The sequence below is a fragment of the Cervus canadensis genome, chromosome 2 (genome assembly GCF_019320065.1).
Source record: "Cervus canadensis isolate Bull #8, Minnesota chromosome 2, ASM1932006v1, whole genome shotgun sequence".
In the NCBI taxonomy this organism is placed as follows: Eukaryota; Metazoa; Chordata; class Mammalia; order Artiodactyla; family Cervidae; genus Cervus; species Cervus canadensis.
In genome coordinates, this window is record NC_057387.1 from 101,586,190 (window position 1) to 101,600,521 (window position 14,332).

Here is a 14,332-nt window from a genome sequence, read left to right on the forward strand (position 1 = left end):
CACTCGATATGCCAGCAAATTTGGAAAACTCAGAAGTGGCCACAGGACTGGAAAAGGTCAGTTTTCATTCCAATCCCAAAGAAAGACAATACCAAAGAATGTTCAAACTGCCACAAAATTGCACTCATCTCACACACTAGCAAAGTAATGCCCCAAATTCTCCAAGCCAGGCTTCAACAGTATGTGAACTGCGAACTTCTAGATGTTCAAGCTGGATTTAGAAAAGGTAGAGGAACTGGAGATCAAATTGCTAACATCTGTTGGATCATAGAAAAAGCAAGAGAATTCCAGAAAAAGTCTGCTTCATTGACTATGCTAAAGCCTTTGTGTGGATCACAATAAACTGTGGAAAATTCTGAAAGAGATGGGAATACCAGACCATCTTACCTGCCTCCTGAGAATTCTGTATGCAGATCAGGAAGCAACAGTTAGAACCGGACATGGAAAAAGAGACTGGTTCCAAATTGGGAAAGGAGTACATCAAGGCTGTATATTGTCACCTTGCATATTTAACTTATATGCAGAATACATCATGTGGAATGCCGAGCTGGATGAAGCACAAGCTGGAATCAAGATTGCCAGGAGAAATGTCAATAACTTCAAATATGCAGATGACATCACCTTTATGGCAGAAAGAGAAGAGGAACTAAAGAGCTTCTTGATGAAAGTGAAAGAGGAGAGTGAAAAAATTGGCTTATAACTCAACATTCAAAAAACTAAGATCATGGCATCGGGTCCCATCACTTCAAGGCAAATAGATGGGAAACAATGGAAACAGTGACAGACTTTATTTTTTGGGTTCCAAAATCACTGCTGATGGTGACTGCTGTCATGAAATTAAAAGATGCTTCCTCTTTGAAAGAAAAGCTATGATCAACCTAGATAGCATATTAAAAAACAGAGACATTACTTTGCCAAAAAAGGTCTATCTAGTCAAAGTTATGGTTTTTCCAGTAGTCATGTATGGATGTAGGAGTTGGACCACAAAGAAGGCTAAGCACCAAAGAGTTGCTGCTTTTGAACTGTGTTGTTGGAGAAGACTCTTGAGAGTCCCTTGGACTGCAAGGAGATCCAACCAGTCCATCCTAAAGGAGATCAGTCCTGAATATTCATTGCAAGGACTAATGCTGAAGATGAAGATCCAATACTTTGGCTACCTGATGCAAAGAACTGACTCATTGAAATAGACCCTGATGCTGGGAAAGATTGAAGGCAGGAGGAGAAGAGGACAACAGAGGATGAGATGGTTGGATGGCATCACTGACTCAATGGATATGAGTTTGAGTAAACTCTGGGAGTTGGTGATGGAAAGGGAAGCCTGGTGTGCCGCAGTCCGTGGGGTCGCAAAGAGTTGGACATGACTGAGTGACTGAACTGAACTGAACTACATAAATGCTGTCTACTGCCATTAACCAAATGGTATGGCCATTTTGTGTCCACAGTTTGCTTCTGTATTTACAAACATAATTTTCATGAATTATAGAAGTGTATCTCTCAGTGAAGGTTTAATATTGAGATGCATCCATACTACCTGCTGTCCCACAGATGACAGTGTAGGAGAGAAGTACTCTCATCCATTTTTGAGTGATCTGATGTGAAAAAATCAATAATTTAGAAGTTCTACATCTCCGTAGGAGATTTCCAGTTTCACTTAAAGAAATGGTTTCAAGCAGTAAGAGTTTTAAGAAACATCTTCCATGTCAATATCTTGTTGTAAGTTCTATACCATTTTGTCTTCCAGCTACTTTCCTTCACCTGAAAGAAGGGCCCAGATAAGATGGATGCTTTGCTTGACTGCCTTAATATTCTGAACTTTACGTAGTTTTTTGTTTTTCTTCAACTTCTTCATTATAAATTTAGCTTGGCATTTCTGTTTGATCTCTTCAACTCTCTTCATTGTATCAGTGGTTTTATTCCATAGCTCTCTCTGTTATTTGACAGTGAGAGCTATGGAATACATTTTTCAAATTCAAGTGAATTACCCCTGTGAGTTCTATATAGTTGCTATCCAGAATGCTTTAGTCCATCTGATCTTGTGAGGATTTCATTCTTCTTGAAGTTTTTGTGACACTTGGTTTTACAGAATCTGAACACCTTTGGAAACAAACATGATGCTGTGGCCTAGGCAAACAGGGCAGAACAGAAATAACACTTCTCAGTCTGCTTGTTGAACTCAATGGGGTTGTGCAGGCTTAATATGAAGTGACATAGCCCTGCCACAGAAAGTGCTTCCTTCTCCAAGACAGACTAAATTTCAAGTTCACTTAGCTGACTTGAAATCTGTGGAATTCAGGTAAACAGGTAGGTGTTGCTCACTTTGGCAGTATATATACTAAAATGGGAACAATACAGAGAAGATTAGCATGGCCTCAATGATACTCAATTATTTTTGTGCTCAATGATGACACAAAAATTCATGAAGTGCTCCATATTAAAAAAAAGTGAGGAAGATTGCATTAGTCAGAACAATCTAAATGTTCTGCAACCAAATGGACCTTAGTTCTTTACTTACCTTGAAATATTTAAGCAAACGATCTAAATGAGAAAATACTATAAAGCCTCTTCCAGAAAAAATTTATAAAGATCTTTTTAATTGACCTTGATTTATACTTGATTTTTTTTCCCCTTAAACACACAAGCACAGAGTCTCCTATAAGAAAGGATTATTAGGCTTAATTTGCTTGAGGACACTGAGATGTTAATAGAGCTTCCCAGGTGGCATTAGTGGTAAAGAACCCACCTGCCAATGCAAGAGAGGTAAGAGATATGGGTTCAATCCTTGGGTTAGGTAGATCCCCTGGAGAAGTGCATGGCAACCCACTCTAGTATTCTTGCCTGGAGAATCCTGTGGACAGGAGCCTGGCTGGCTATAGTCCATATGGTTGCAAAGAGTTGGACATGACTGAAGTGACTTAGCATGCACGCCCTCACTGAGATGTTGATAGACTTTGAATTTCTAAGTATCTTCCACTATATTCCATTTTGCATGTAACTTGCATCCTATCAATCTAGTAAAAGTCTTTTTTGTTTTGTTTTAGTTTTTGATTCTTCAACCACAAACTTAAAGAACATGGTTCACTTAAAGAACATGAAATGTAGAATAGATGGAATCCATTTCTGCTTATAAATAATCTGATAGAAAATGAGGACAGAGCCATCGTTTATGAAAGTGAAATCAAGGTGTAATCAAGACAGAACTTCAAGGAATCCTTGAACAATAGTAACTTGCCAAGAAAATTCAAGACACCTTCATTAACTCTCAATATTCTTTATTCTTTAGTCCCATTCAATTGTATGTACATATTATTTTCCAGATTATTATGTCATAGACTGAGGTGAGAGGGAAATATTTGTTTTCAATATAGTCCAACAACTTTGGTAGCTAGGCTCCAAGATGGTACCCAATAATGCTCTCCTTTTGATATTTATTTATTTGTTATTTAAAAAATGTTACAACCAAAAGGTATTAAGAAGACCAAGTGTCCATCAATTGATATATGGATAAAATATAGTAATTCTATACAAGGGAATATTTTTTCAGAAAAAAAATTTCCCAGTTTTATTGAGATCTGATTGACATGTAATACTGTGCAAGCTTAAGGGACATAACTTGATAATTTGGTATGCCTATATATTGCAAGGTCTTCCCTCATAGCTCTGTTGGTAAAGAATCTGCCTGCAATGCAGGAAACCTGGGTTTGATTCCTGGGTTGTGAAGATCCCCTGGAGAAGGAAATGGCAACCCACTCTAGTACTCTTGCCTAGATAATCCCACAGGCAGAGGAGCCTGGCAGGCTACAGTCCATGGGGTTACAAGAGTTGGACACAACTTAACAACTAAACCACCACCATATATTGCAAAATGATTGTCACAGTAATTTTGTTAATAATTTTGTTAATGATTTAGTTAACATCTCTTAAACTACATAATTACTTTTTGTGTATGTATGGGAGGTGGGAATATTTAAGATTTACTCTCAGTAACTTTTGTGGCCTTGTGATATTCATTCTCTTGTGTTCTTCCCCTCCACGTTTAATAAAGACTGACTTGTGAGATCTTTAGAGTTCTCCCAAAGTGATAGTATGAACCTACTGAGCGGAGGTCATAAAGTAGGTCTTCTGCTTTTTAGTCTCTTGGGTAACTTGCTTTTGAGGAACAAGTCACTATTTTATGAAGATTCTAAGTAACTCTGGGAGATACTCACATGGAAAGGAACTGGGACCTCTTACCAACAGCTGACACCAACTTTGCCACTTGGAAGCAGATCCCATAACCCCAGTCAAGCTTCCAGATGACTACAACTTTAGCTGACATCTCAAATGCAATCTCATGAAAGATTCTGAACTTCCCTGCCAAATTGCTCCTGCATTCCTGACCCACAGAAACTGCAAGATGTAATAGTTTATTGTTGTTTTACCCCATTAAATTTTGGGGTAATGTGTTATATAGCAATAGATAATTAATATAATCTCCATTTTCAAGAATAATGACAGAAACCCTCAGGAAAGCAAGGACCTCAGGCCGGCAACTATAAGGAACTGAACTCTGCCAACACGCAGTGAACTTCAGATGAGATTGTATTCCTTTTGGACACCTTGATTGTATCCCACTTCAACACTGTGAGATACTGAACAGATGACTCAGCTAACTTGTACCCAAACTCCTTACTCATGGAAACTGTGAGATAATAAATTTGTGTTGTTTTAAAAAAGAAGAGTAATGGTAATCAGGGGAGCCTAGCCGTAATGTGGTCTGTAACAGTATAACAAAACTGCTGTCTCCAGATTTATCCCTAAAGATGTATTAAACAACAGTACATTTATTTTTGTAAGTAAATTTGGGGAAAAAATATCCTATTTAGTCCACAAAACTATTCCAAGAAGGCATTGCTAGTTTTAGGGGATGAACTATTTAGCAGATATTATGAGAAATGTCACAGGAAAGAGGTCTGACAAGCTTGGGAAGTGCTAGGTGAAGCAAAGCTGAACAGACTTCTCTTTTGATACAGGACTTCTTAGAGCCTCATGATGCTGACATGCACTATGACTCTTCAAGGGAGGATTATAATATGAAACACTTCCTTTGCTTAATTAACCAAGGGACCCCTTTTTTGGGAATCATCTAATGAGACTAAAATTCACGGAATATACTTGGGACACTGGCCAAAGAGAAATGACCCATACTGTACAATTCCCTATTATCAATATTGTCATTCAGAACCTTCAGAGATAACTGTGTCTGCTTCGAGTATACAGAACAAATAGAAGTTTAAATTTTTTCTTGTATAATCTATAATAGAAAATAATCTGAAAAAAAAATAAAAAAAATTAAAAAAAAAGAAAATAATCTGAAAAAAAATGCATATAAAACCAAATCACTTTGCTGTAGAGTTGAAACAACATGGTAAATTAACAGTACTTCAATTTGTAAAGAAAGCTTTAAATTTTATAAAACTGTAAAATATGGCAATAGAAAAATGAAATCATAGAACTCTGCAAAGAAAATAGAGATATTATGAACAGCCTGGGCTTCTGTGGTGGCTCAGATTGTAAAGAATTTGCCTGCAATGGGGAGATCTGGGTTCAGCCTCTGGGTTGGGAAGATTCCTTGGAGAAGAGAATGGCTACCCACTCCAGTATTCTTGCGTGGAGAATTCCATGGACAGAGGAACCTGTAAAACGTCTTTTGCTGGGCAAAGACAGCTTCTTCAATAAATGGTGCTGGGAAAACTGGATAGCTACATGTAAAAGAATGAAATTAGAATACTTCCTAACACCATACACAAACATAAACTAAAAATGGATTAAAGACCTAAATGTAAGACCAGAAACTATAAAACTCTTAGAGGAAAACACAGGCAGGACACTTGATGACATAAATCAAAGCGAGATCCTCTATGACCCACCTCCTAGAGTAATGGAAATAAAAACAAAAGTAAATAAGTGGGACCTGATTAAACTTAAAAACTTCTGCACAACAAATGAAACCATAAGCAATGTGAAAAGACAACCCTCAGAATGGGAGAAAATAATAGCAAATGAAACAACTGACAAAGGATTAATTTCCAAAATATACAAGCAGCTCATACAACTCAATGCCAGAAAAACAAACAACCCAATCAAAAAGTGGGGAAAAGACCTAAACAGACATTTCTCCAAAGAAGACATACAGATGGCTAACAAACACATGAAAAGATGTTCAACATAGCTCATTATTAGAGAAATGCAAATCAAAACTACAATGAGATATCACTTCACACCAATCAGAACGGCCCTCATCAAAAAGTCTACAAACAATAAATGCTGGAGAGGGTGTGGAGAAAAGGGAACCCTCTTGTAGTGTTGGTGGGAATGTAAATTGATACAGCCACTATGGAAGACCATATGGAGATTCCTTAAAACCTAGAAATAAAACCACCATTTGACACAGCAATCCCACTCCTACGCATATACCCTGAGGAAACCAAAACTGAAAGAGACACATGTATCCCATTGTTCATTGCATTTACAATAGCTAGAACATGGAAGCAACCTAGATGTCCATTGACAGATGAATGAATAAAGAAGTTGTGGTACATATACACAATGTGATATTACTCAGCCATAAAAAGGAACACATTTGAGTCAGTTCTAATGAGGTGGATGAAGCTAGACCTTATTATACAGAGTGAAGTGAGTCAGAAAGAGAAAGAGAAAGATCATTTTCTAATGCATATATACAGAATCTAGAAAAATGGTACTGAAAAATGTATTACAAGGCAACAGTGGAGAAACAGATATAGAGAATAGACTTATGGACAGGGGGAGAGGGGATGAGAGGGTTAGATGCATGGAAAGAGTAACATGGAAACTTACATCACCATGTGTAATATAGACAGTCAACAGGAATTTGCTGTCTGGCTCAGGAGACTCAAACAGGGGCTCTGTGTCAACCTAGAGGGGTGGAATGGGGAGGGAAATGGAAGGAAGGTCCAAAAGGGAGGGGATATATGTATACCTATTGCTGATTCATGTTGAGGTTTGACAGAAAACAGCAAAATTCATAAAGCAATTATCCTTCAATAAAAAACAAATAAATTTAAAAAATGTCTTTTGCCCATTTGTCTGTTTGGTTGCTTTTCCTTTCATTCTCTTTGATGAAAAGCCATTCATTTTAAAGTGGCTAGATTTATCAATCTTCTCCTTAATAGTAAGCATTTATTTACATCTTTAGGAAATTCTTCTCAGCCAAAGTTCTTAAAGACACTTTGTTATATTTTCTTCCAAAAGTTTAGACTTTTTGCCTTATTTGTTTCAGTTCTTTGTATATTTGGAATTTAATTTAAAAATGCTTTTATTTTATTTGTTTGGCTACAGCAGGTTGTAGTTGCAGCATGTAGAATCTTTGGTTGCAGCTTGTGAATTCTTAGTTGCAGCATGTAGGATCTAGTTCTCTGACCAGAGATGGAACCTGGGTCCCCTGCAATGAGGGCATGGAGTCTTAGTCACTGGACCATGATGGAGGCCTTGAAAAAATGTTTTTAATATTTTCACTATTTATAGTAGTAAGCATTGGAAGGATTGATGTTGAAGCTGAAACTCCAATACTTTGGCCACCTGATGTGAAGAGCTGACTCATTTGAAAAGACCCTGATGCTGGGAAAGATCGAGGGCAGGAAGAGAAGGGGACGACAGAGGATGAGACGGTTTGATGGCATCACCGACTCAATGGATATAGGTTTGGGTGGACTCCGGGAGTTGGTGATGGACAGGGAGGCCTGGCGTGCTGCGGTTCATGGGGTTGCAAAGAGTCGGACACGACTGAGCGAATGAACTGAACTGAACTGAACTGAAGCTCCTAATGGTCTTTGAAGGTCCTTACCACTTAATATTCACACCCTTGAGTAGTTTCCTCCCTGAGGGAATCAGGGCTGATTTCTATGATGGTAGTAGTGATGATGTGTGACTTTGAGAGTAGATTATAAAAGGCATTGTGGCTTCAACCTCAGTACCTTGGGATGTTTGCTCTGCGGTAAATCAGCCAGCAGGTTGTGTGAACTCAATCAGCCCTGTGAAGAGGTCCACAAGGAAAGGAATGGAGGCCTCCTGCTAACAATGTGTACCAACCTGCCAGCAAGATGAGTGAGACACTTAAAGTGCATCCTCCAGCCCCAGTCAAGCCTTCAGATGACTGCAGCATCATTAGAGATTCTGAGGACCATTCAACAAGGCTGTTTTTGAGATTAAATGTAAGACATAATAACTGTTTGCTGTTAAAACTGAATCACTAAGTTTTGGGGAAATATATAGCAGTAGGTCATTAATACACTATTTAAATATATTATTTCTCTATAAGTACTACTTTTGCTGCATGTCAAAAAATTTGACCTGTAATATTTTGGTTTCAAATATTTCCTTTAATTTACTTTTTAAATTGAAGTGTAGTTGATTTACAATGGTATGATCTATTTTCTAGTTTCCATGATGATTTCTTCCTTGACCATCAATCATTTGAAAATAAGTTTTTTAAATTTCCAGATTTTTAAATTTATCTTTTTGGTATTTTTCTTTCATATTTTATTATTCTGCTAAAATACACATAATGTGAAATTTGCCATTTGAAGCAATTTAAAATATATGATTCAGTGGTATTGGTTATATTCACCATGTTATAAAACTATCACCATAAAACTAAGATCATGGCATCCAGTCCCATCACTTCATGGCAAATAGAAGGGGAAAAAGTGGAAGCAGTGACAGATTTTCTTTTCTTAGTCTCCAAAATCACTGTGGATGGTGATTGCAGCCATGAAATTAAAAGATGCTTGCTCCTTGGAAGGAAACCTATGACAAACCTAAACAGACTATTAAAAAGCAGACATCACTTTGCCGACAAAGATCTGTCTAGTCAAAGCTATGGTTTTTCCAATAGTCATGTACAGATGTGAGAGTTGGACCATAAAGAAGACTAAGCATCGAAGAATTGATGGTTTTGAATTGTGGTGCTGGAGAAGAGTGTTGAGAGTCCCTTGGACTGCAAGGAGATCAAATCAGTCAATCCTAAAGAAATCAACCCTGAATATTCATTAAAAGGGCTGATGCTGAAGGTAAAGCTCCAATACTTTGGCCACCTGATGCACAGAGCTGACTCATTAGAAAAGACTCTGATGCTGGGAAAGACTGAAGGCAACAGGAGGAGGTGGAGGCAAAGGATGAGATGGTTAGATAGCATCACTGACTCAATGGACATGAGTTTGAACAAACTCCAGGAGATAGTGGAGGACAGGGAAGCCTGGTGTGCTGCAGTCTATGGGGTTGCAGAGTTGGACATGACTTAGTGACTGAACAACAAAACATCAAGAACAAAGAGAAGACTTAAAAAGCAATGAGAATCCACTGGGTTGTACACTTAAAGATGGTTAAAATGGTAAATACTATGTTACGTATATATATATTTTTTATTTGTATAAACCTAACTTCTTTTTTTTTTTTTAATTTTTTATTAGTTGGAGGCTAATTACTTCACAACATTTCAGTGGGTTTTGTCATACATTGATATGAATCAGCCATAGATTTACACGTATTCCCCATCCCGATCCCCCCTCCCACCTCCCTCTCCACCCGATTCCTCTGGGTCTTCCCAGTGCACCAGGCCCGAGCACTTGTCTCATGCATCCCACCTGGGCTGGGGATCTGTTTCACCATAGATAGTATACATGCTGTTCTTTTGAAATATCCCACCCTCACATTCTCCCACATAGTTCAATAGTCTGTTACGTATATTTTATCAAAAAAAGTTTTGAGAAGCTTAACTAAGGTCAGCAGTTCTAAATCAAAACCTTCACCAATCTCTGTAACTTGCAGGCGTGTGTGTGTGTGTGTATGTGTGTGAGCACGAGCATACTCAGTCAACTACGTCCAACTCCTTGTGACCCCATGGACTGTAGCCTGCCAGGGTCCTCTGCCAATGGAATTTTCCAGACAAGAATACTGGAATGGGTTGTTATTTCCTACTCCAGAGGATCTTCCTGAGCCAAGAGATCAAACCTGTATCTTGTGCATCTTCTGCACTAGCAGGCAGATTCTTTATGACTGAGCCTCGTGGGAAGCCCAAAATATGGAGATGCCGGGGATTGAACCCAGGGCCTCATACATGCAAAGCATGCGCTCTACCACTGAGCTACATCCCCTGACTAGCTTTTAGTATGGTGAATTTCAATATGGTGAATATAGCCAGGGATCACGCTGCATATACCAGTCCTTCCAGTTACCCTACTGTTGGTTTTTCTGGCAGTCAAGAGTTCCTAAATTTCTCTAAGTGAAATTAAACAAAGGAAAATGCCCAGGATTTTCAGACTCTCTTGTTACTTGCCTAGACTTCCAGTCATTGCTATTTGCTTTTTCTTGGTTGTAGTTTTAATTCCCTCTAATTTATTGCAACATATTAAACATAATTAAATTATAGCTTATAGTTCAAAATAGCAGTATCTCGGTACTTTCCTGGTGGTCCAGGAGTTAAGAATCTGACTTGCAGTGCTGGGGACACAAGTTCAATCCCTGGTCTGGAAAGATCCCACATGGCACAGGTCCCCACCCACATCCCACTAATCCTGTGTATCACAGGTATTGAGCCTAAGCCCCAGATCCTGGGGGGCCGCAACCATTGAAGCCCAAGTGTCTAGAGTCCATGCTCTGCAACAAAAGAAACCACTGCAATGAGAGGCCCAGGCACCACAACGGAGAGTAGACCCCACTCACCGCAACTAGAGAAAGCCCATGTGCAGCAATGGAGACTCAATGCAGCCAAAAATTTTTTTAAAAATTTTAAAAAAATATATATTTCTGATCTTTATGGGTATGATCCTCTAGCTGGTTGTTTCTGCTTGTAGGGATTTGTTTCTTCGAGTAGTCAGAGACTTTTTAAAAAAATTGTGAGTCATGTTGAAACTTTGTGGGAAATATTTGAGGACTGAGTTTAATCATATTCTTCAAGAGGAAGTTTGGGTTTGCTTCTCCCAGCTGTCTCTCTGTCCTGCCAATCCAGAAACACTCTAAATTTTCATCTTGGAGTGTTTGGTTCATACAGATAAGGAGAGTATGTCCCTAGGTAAACACATATAAGTGGAGGCATGGGATAGAGAATTCTCAGGAGAGGCAGTTTTGTGTTTATTTTTCACTCTTCTCTGATCCGCGTGAGGATATGTCTTCAACCCCACTCCCACTCTCCCAGTTTTTGTTTTTAGTTTGCCCGCTGCACACTGAGGATATTAGTGGCTTGGGTGCTGGAGAGGTGACTCAGCCTTGCCCTCTGACTTTATTTTCTGCTCTCTTTAGGCCCAGGATGGGCTTCCCTGTAGCTCAGCTGGTAAAGAATCCACCTTCAATGCAGGAGCTCCCGGTTTGATCCCTGGGTAGGGAAGATCCCCTGGAGAAGGGTAGTCTATCCACTCCAGTTTTCTTGGGTTTCCCTGGTGACTCAGATGGTAAAGAATCTACTTGTAATGTGGGAGACCTGGGTTCGATCCTTGGGTTGCAAAGATCCCATGGAGGAGGGCATGGCAACCCACTCTAGTATTCTGATCTGGAGAATTCACCACAGTCCATGGGGTCGCAAAGTCACTGAGTGACTTTCACTTTTACTTTTCCATACCTCCATGGTCCATGAAAACACAGATGCTGAGTCACTAAGAATCTGTATATGACATCGGTACAAATATGACTCTCACACTGGCTTACTCCTGTTTTCTCCTAGAGACTCCTCACATTCCAGTCTGGGTCAGTCATGCATTAAAAATATTTTCTTTTCATTTTATCTAGTTTCTTTTGTTTGTTTTTGCTTTTTTTTTTTTTTTTTGAAGTGGAAGTCCTCAGTCATGTCTGACCCTTTGCGACCCCATGGACTACATAATCCATGGAATCTTCCAGCTCAGAATACTGGAGTGGGTAGCTGTTCCCTTCCCCAGGGGATTTTCCCAACCCAGGGATTGAACCCAGGCCTCCCACATTGCAGGTGGATTCTTTACCAGCTCCACTGTATTAGATTTTCTGTACTTTTTCATAGATGAGTATCTTTTTAACAGTTTATTTGTCTTTTAGACATAGAATGCTAAAACCTATAAGGGAAGATCTCTTATTGGGAGACTTCTCTTTGCAGTTCATCTAACCTGTTTAGGCAAGAGCTCAGCATTCGGGAAACATGCTACTGGGAATCCGGAGGAATACGAGGAGTAGCTTGTTGCAGCCTGAATTATACCACTTTTTGTTAGAGCCCGACACCCTGGCCTTAGAGTTGTCCGGGTGTTCATGCTTCCTACCTCCAGTGACTCACCTGTACTTTTACCAATCGCTATGGATCGGACAAGGAGCTTGGTAGCCAGAAGCCAGAGAGACATGTCCTGACACCTGCTGGTGGCTGAGGGAGTCTTCACCTGGGAAAGGTGAGAACCTCATTTTTGGTGCCCAGTTTGAAAGTTCAACAAACATTCATTGTTTCCTACTTCGTGTCAGATTTGGGGCATAATTGCGTGGATACAAAGATGAAACAGTGAAGGTTACTGTTCTTGAAGAACTCATAATCCCAGGGCATACTTTTTAGCAGGGAGAGAGAGACACACACACCTAGGTATTGTAACTACATTGCGGTAGGTGTTATGGTGTGTGTGAGAAAATAGAACCTATGTGTGGGTCTCTGCAGCCAGTTCCTGGCTCAGCTGCTGAAACCCTTGTAGTTTCTTAATAGATAAGAGCATCTTTCTTTCTAATGGGGCAACTCTGAGTGGGCTCCTGGACGGGAGCTGGTCACCAGAAAGACCAAGCTATGGTTAGAAGCTTGGAATTTTCAGCCCTGCCTCCACCCCCACGTCTCCAGTGAGGGTAGAGGGCTTGGAAATGGGAGTAAATAATTGATCACGCCTATACAAGTAAGCCTCTGTAAAATGCCAAGAGCATGGGCTTCTGAGAGCTTCCATGCTGGTGAATGCAGCCAAATACTGGGAAGGTGTGTGCCCTAACTCCATGGAAACAGAAGCTCTTGCTCTTGGGATCCTCCCAGACCTCATCCTGTATGTCTTCACCTGTTTCTTCATCTGTATCCTTTATCATAAAATTTTTTAACAGACTGGTAAATGTGTTTCTGAGTTCTGTGACCCACTGTAGCAAGTTAATCAAATCTGAGTAGAGGAATGCGGGAATGTCCAATTTGTAACCAAGTTGTTTAGAAGTTGTGGGTAACCTGTTATTTGGGACTGGCATCTGAAGTGGGGACTGTCTCATGGGACTGAGCCCTTCATCTGCGCCATGTAACACTCTCTTCAGGGCAATCATGTCAGAACAGAGTTCATTGTAGGACACCCAGCTGGGGTCATAGAGAATTGCTTAGTGGTCACACATTTGGTGACCAGAAGTGTCAGAAGTTGTGTGGCAAGTTCAGAGTGCCATAGAAAAGATTTGTTAACTCCGCATCTCTTCATAAGGAACTCTCTGTAGCTCCCAGGCTTACTTTTAGTTACAGCTATAAGCAGAGACAAAGTGGAGTCTCCCTTCCCCTATGGACATTTTTAGGAAAAGGAAACAAATTGACCCAGCCTGAGTCAAATGTCCTCTTTCTGAGGACACTGAAAAACCAATGCAACAAATTCTGGGTGCAGATTACATATACGACAGCCAAAGTTTTGAGGGATGAATGAGGAGGAGCTGGGCGTGGTGAGCTGGAAAGGTGCGTGGCCCTTGCCTTCCTATAGCACCCAAACCCAAATCAGTCCTACCATCCTACTACGTTCTTTGCCAGAGCAGCAAAGCCCAGTCCTAAACACTGGGCTGCCTGGGAATTCCCAGGCAAAAGATCTAGATCTCATGATGTTGGTGGGATGAGGAGGGATGGTTCTGGGTATGTTACTTTACAAAGAAGAAGCCTGGTTCACTGACCTCGAGGGGCCATGATCTTTATATACAATGGAATACTACTCAGCCATAAAAAGAATGAAATAATGTTGTTTGTAGCAACATGGATGGAGCTAGAGATTAACATACTGAGTGAAGTAAGTCAGAAAGAGAAAGACAAATACCGTATGATATCACTTATATGTGGAATATAAAGCATGACACAAATGAACTTCTTTGCAAAACAGAAACAGACTTGCAGACATAGAGAGCAGACTTGTGGTTGCCAACGGGGAGGGGATGGGGGTGGAGGGATTGAGAGTTTGGGATTAGCAGATGCAAATTATTACATGCAGGATGGATAAAGAAGGCCCCACTGTATAACACAGGGATATCTTCTGGTAAAACATGATGGAAAAGAATATGGAAAAGAATGTGTGTGTATATATATATAAGTATATATATATATATGTAA

At 39.8% G+C, this 14,332-nt stretch overlaps 1 non-coding gene and 1 pseudogene across 1 annotated transcript; one reads left to right on the plus strand and one right to left on the minus strand.

Moving 5' to 3' along the window:
* The first annotated feature begins 2,308 nt into the window (after positions 1-2,308).
* Positions 2,309-2,436, plus strand: LOC122437488 (annotated as a pseudogene).
* Positions 2,437-10,097: 7,661 nt separating this feature from the next.
* On the minus strand, positions 10,098-10,169 carry TRNAA-UGC. Its single transcript has one exon. It is a non-coding gene; the product is annotated as a tRNA-Ala (tRNA).
* Positions 10,170-14,332: the final 4,163 nt, after the last annotated feature.